Source organism: Limulus polyphemus, unplaced genomic scaffold, assembly GCF_000517525.1.
Source record: "Limulus polyphemus unplaced genomic scaffold, Limulus_polyphemus-2.1.2 Scaffold228, whole genome shotgun sequence".
Taxonomy (NCBI): domain Eukaryota; kingdom Metazoa; phylum Arthropoda; class Merostomata; order Xiphosura; family Limulidae; genus Limulus; species Limulus polyphemus.
The window spans coordinates 673,638-680,042 of record NW_013665838.1 but is presented as its reverse complement, the minus strand read 5'-3'; positions in this window follow the sequence as shown (position 1 = coordinate 680,042).

Genomic DNA, 6,405 nt, shown 5'->3' with positions numbered 1-6,405 from the left:
TTGAACAACTCAACTTTCAAGATCTACATATCTACATGTGCCGATGTTTCCGTTTATCAACGTTATATTTTAAGATCTGTGCAAGAACTCAGCTAACAAATGTTTAAGTATATATCATTAACAATATTTTATCCCAAGCCTTTTATTGAACAATTATATACTTACCATATAACAGAAAACAAAATCTAACGTCGTTACCTGGAAAACGCTCTCACTGAGAAACAATTAGAGAATTGTTATCTCTGTTCCTCATCTGATTTGAGAGCAAATAAATTAATCACTTCAATAATAAAACAGGCAATTCATCTCTGCATCTCACACAACGTTACACAACGTACTTTAATTTTATTAAAATGTAATTTTATGGTTCTCATATGATGCTCATAAGGAAGGAACTTTGTTAAGTGCCAGTTGAACGTTTAGTTTATTAAATGTGACATCACTAAAAGTGTCTCACTTTGTTATGGTCTCTAGTTTGGATGAAAAACCTTTTTACTGACACACCAGACAAAAATTAAGTTTAGAGCACAAAAGGTTAACACAGTTTCATTAAATTAATGGTTAAACCTGTCACACGTTTCGACACAGTCTAATATTTCTTAGTTTATATATTTTCATAAGTGTTAGTATTTTTAATGTAGAACTGAAAAGGTTCTTTATATACTCAGTTCCAGATTGATTTTTAAAAACTATAATTTACTAATCACTTTCAGTGTTACAGAAATGTAATGTTAATTTAGAAAAAAGGAAAAACTCATTTTGCTCGCACGACCAGTAAGAAAAATACAAGTATGAAATCCTCACAAATTCATCGCTTAAGTCTGCCAGTAATAGTTTTGACATAGATTGTTGTTTGAAGTTAAGCACAAAGAACACAATAAGCTATCTGTGCTCTGCCCACCACGGGTACCGAAACCCGTTGTCTAGCGTTTTAAGTCCGTAGACATGCCGCTGTGCCTCTGGGGGGCATTTTTTGATATAAAAGGTTGACAAAACATAATGTAATAATTTCACCATCTTAAGTGAATTTACATCACATACATATATATATATATATATGTAGGTGTTAACAATTAGTATATAAACTAATATTAATACATTCCTGCATAAGAGCTTGAGAGGGTATATAAAAAGATATTGCTGGTAATAAAAACATAATATAACATGTTACACCCAAAAGTTGTCTAAGCTTTAAACTAATAATTAAAAGATGGTAGTTGAATGTGATGAATATTGGAATATTCAAAGATTCATCTATTATTTAGTACTTACGTAATTAAATTATTAAAAATTTGATGAGTGGTATAACTACTTCTTTCTTAAATAATATTAAACATTGGAATAATACTTCTACGTCTCATAAATAAGATAAAACCAACACGAAGAAAAAACATAAATACAACACTTATTTATTTTTTCTTACCTTTTAAAACACAATTATTCCAGACACGATGCATGGCACCTCTTCTCTAAAGTAACATTCTGTGAAATGTAGAATATACAGCAGAAAAAACAAAACAAAAAACATAGCGTTAATTTAAAACAAGGGTAACGAATCTTTAAAAAGTAAATATTTTCCATTTTGCTAAAGAATGTTATTATATTATGAATTGTTGTAACACCATTTTTTGTGTTTTCTAATTACTGTTATTTCATCTGTTTTTTCTGATAACCAAAACGAGTCTTCGCTATATTGTTATTTAAATACGTAGTATAATACTTATGCATGAAACAGTTAATTTATTAAACATTATACAAAATTACAGACATGTAGACCCTTGCGCCATCTGTTGTATACAGGCTCGAGTCATAACGAAAATTAGCTTTTGAGCTCTAAGAATGTAATAAAAGAATAAAGTGCTAATTTTATATATTTATCTTACTCTGCGCGTCTGATATTACTTTTATATAAGAAATAATTTATGATTTTGGAGAAGAAATGTCTTTACTTCAATAAGATTAAGACTTATAGTTAACTTATCTATTGCACAATTTTTTAAAAAGAAATATATTAATGATAATATACATAATATAAAACGAAAAAAATAATTCAAATAGGAAAAGGACAGAATACACTTAAATATTTTCTCCAAAATGTTAAAGCGGTTGAGTATTAGCTTAAAGGTTAATTATTATCAAACACAAGATAGACTTTTAAATGTTGAAATTAAATATAAGAATAAATTACTGAAGGAATCAATTGTTTATTTATTTATATTCAATGAAAATATAATGGCGTCCGATTGGAACTAACGACAGCATGACTTCTATACATCGAACACATTGAAGCTCAAATTAATAATGGGTTCCTGTTAATCTTATAATTTATAACGTTTGAAATTTACCAAGTCAAACAGTATAGATAGAAAAGACGTTTATAAGCATGGTTTTAAACTTGCTCTTGCCTCTAAGAAATATATTTTGTTTGTATAATTGGAATGTGTACTATATTCATTGTAATTTTTCTTACATATTATTTTTGTTCCATACCTTATGGTAATGTTATAGCTGAAGCTTTTGTTGTTCTTCATTTTAGTTTATATTCGCGTGGTAAATGTAGTTTGTCTCAAATGCGTTAAAAGTAAAAACAACAACAAAAAACAAATGAATTTACTGTACAGGTCATTGTTAAATGAAAAAAGTGATAAAACCTGTGGATTCCCTGAAATACATTTTACATCGAAAAGTTTTAAACGGTTCTATTATAACGTAGAAGTTAATAAATAAAATATTATTTCAAATGAAATTCGATTAGTAGCTTACATTATTACATTTTATACAGCATCTATCAAATGAATTTCAATTAAAATGTTACTTTTTGATCTCAAATAATAGGTTATATTTCTAATTAATTTCTCAACACAGTAAAAGCATAGTTGCAATTTTTGGTTCCTTTAAAGATTTGAAATTTTATAAACTTCACTAATGCTCTAGTTTTTATAATAGTTAACTTGCGTGTAGTAACCATAGAATTATCGGTTTTAAATTAGGAGTAGTTTTCAACTCAATTGCAGATATTCTACATCTAGAATAAATTTAATCATTTTAGGTTTACATTCCGTTTAATTCTGTCTAGGACTAAAACTCAGAAGTAAATTATTGTGAAATAAATACATAGCATTTAGCCGTCAATTCATTACAGGTATTTGTTTGGAATACAAGTATCAAGTAAAGTAATCTTAGAATAATAAGGCATTTTTATATACGTTAAAAAAATGACGGCATATCTCTACAGAAAGGGACTTTATTAGTTCAATATTTCGCTTCATCAGGAGCTATCGATTTCTTACTAGTTCATTAATTCAGTTGAATCTAAATTGGAACATCTTTACCTAGTTCTTGCGTTCCAAACAAATACCTGTAATGAAATGACGGTTAAATGCTATGTATTTAGATTACAATAATTTACTTTTGAGTTTTAATCCTAGACAGCATTAAACGGAATATAAGACCAAAATGCTTAGATTTATTCTAGACTAGCGAAAGTTCCCGGCTTCGCTCGGATTATTAGGTTGATATATTCTAGATGACCATATCAGTGTGTATATTCTGAACCTATTTTAGCATAGAATAACAGTCAAAAATATTTTAAATATTTTTTTTTCACAGAAATATTAAAACACTTCTTTTCTATGAGGTTTTTTGCTAGCTTGCCTCATCAAAAAGATGCCCACGCGCGCACGCACGTGGATAAGTAATAATACCCAGGTACACACCTCCAGGGTAAACTTAGTACGGATTCAAAATTTCAGGCTTCTAGGTTCTTTCCTCTTGGAGCTATGGTAGTCACACACACGCAGACACGCCCTTTTATAAGATATGGAATATACTGTTAACCTGATGATACAAAACGTTCTCGAAACGTTGTGCATTATGTTAAAATTATATTAAAGATTTTCTTCATTGCCCATTCAAGCCGTCTCCAAGCATTATAATGTTAACGGTGTTCTAATTTAGATTCAACCGGAGTAGTGAACTGGTAGGAAGTTGACAGCTCCTGACGAAGCTGTAATAGCGAAATAAAAAAGTTATGTTCTGGAGATTTAGGGCGTTATTGTATTTACGTTTATAAAAATGTTTCGCAATAAATTACAGTTTGTGTTAAACAAAGTTAAGAATAATAAAGCATTTTTTATCGATTTCTTTTATCATCACTAAGCTTGGGGTAAGTAATTCAAAACGATAAGTAAAGTTTCATACTGATCATTACCTTACTTATTTATCGTTAAGTCTTCAATAATTATTAAGACATTTTTACTAAGATTAGCTGGGATTTCATCCTTTTAGGTTTCCAGGCTTATTATTATTACTTCATATAGAGCTAGACCTAAAGCGGAAACGTTAAGCATAGCAATGCAGATACATACTTTTCTATCTTATATGTTTAGCCACCGTTGTCAGTTATTTTTAACAGTTTGTCGCTAGATTTCGATTCATTTTGATGGTCACTAGCTTTCTGCTAAATTTATATAAACATCATTAGAAGAGTTGCTAGATCGACTGAATGTTGTTGATATATTATTACTGCCATCATACTCCTATGTGAGAACCAACATACTAAATTTATTTTTTAATGAAACGAAAGAATTTCAGGCTTTGAACATGTCTGCCCCACCCCATATGTATAATTGCTTCTGCTATCATATTGCTCACTGCATGTCGTTGACTACTATGTATCGAGACTATGGTCTATTTAAAAACAGTCTCTGTGGTAAGAAAAACAAACTCACGTAGACTTAACTTTATTTAATAAAACTACACGTAAAATAAACAATAGAGTAAAGTAATGGTATTTATAATGGTGTACAGAGTATGAAACAGTTGTGAGCATTCAATGTATGACACAGTATTACAGTTAAAACAAAGAAACTCATAGTAAAGGAAAATATACCTTAAAGGTGTTTATGGCAGACTATGAAACAAACCGAAGCTAAATTATTGCAGAGTAAAGTTATAAATGAAATATGTAAATGAAAATGAAAGTTGTAAAAGTAAAGTTGTAATGAAGACAAACGTAGCTGAATATGTCTGAATATGTCTGAATGCGTGTTAACAAAGAGATAAGCATATGGTTTTGAACGAACTGCGCATACATATTTGAGATCTAAATAAGTCGAGAAAGCCCAGAGAAATTGTACAGCAATCCATACCTGAGCTACAACTACAACTACATTCTTAGCTTATACGAGATACACAGAGCTATAAATATATCTAGAGATGAATTTCCGGGTCCAAATGACGTAAGAATCTCCTTCCTTAGGAATCTTTCATAAACAGCCTACTGAATCTAGTGTTGGAGTTCCAACACAATTAGGCAACTGGAAGTAAACCCTAAAAGTCCTAGGAAAGCGTTTAAAGCCTTTGGAAGCACCTGCGTTTTCTTTTTCAAAGAATCAAGAATGAATTAAGCAAGATACGTAAGAAGAGCAAGGTAACTGAGGCTAGATCATCTGCCAAATCTACTTCTGCCACTATTACAATAGAGATACCCTGTCATGCACAATCAGTAACTCACCTTAAGCAGCTATATATACAAATCTATACCAGTCGTCTTCTACAAGTGCTCTTTCCAACCTCCATCTTCTGATAACTGTGCACTGAGGCGCTCTTTACTGTACCAGAGCAAACCATCGAGCTAAATTTGATGATTGTCTCGAAAAGAATAAGATAGATAAAAGAAGAAAGCAGACAATGCATTGTCCCAGATGACCTACAGACTCCGGAAAGAGAACCAGAAATGTGGTTCAAACGAATGGGAGCTGTAAACACGCAAGAGTCGTTGTCTGGTCATCCCCTGTCACAAGGAAGAATAGAAATTTATCTTCGACACCTGGAAGTCAGACACTTGTTCAGAGCAGTATTCTATTTATTCATCAAACAATTATTTTGACTAGTTACAGACTTGATTGAACTTTGAGATGTGTGATAGGATAGAAAAATAGTAACTTGATGAAAGTGAAATATTTAAACATTTATATTAAAAATATTTTGGTTGTAGATTTACTTATTTAAAGTTTGATACAAAATATATATGCTCCTTCTAGATTTTAATGTTATCTTAGTTTCACATTTTCGTCTTATTTTCTTCAAACAAAAATGGCTGAAGTATATATTTGAGTTCAAAGAATAAATAGCTCATTTACAATTATTAATCCTGTTTTATATTTTTAATTGTAACTGTGTGTTCTACTATTGTTCATTAAACCCGAAGATGACTCGCGAAATCAAAACAACCGCACGTAGGATATCAATATTCAGTAAAACATGTTTTACTCTTGTTTATTATTCCCAAATCTCCATGAACATCATTCACTGTGTTCAAATCAAAGTTTGATTAATATCTAGTTAGATTCATGATAGTGAGTCCAGCCAATTTAGAAACTATCACTATATATATATATAGAT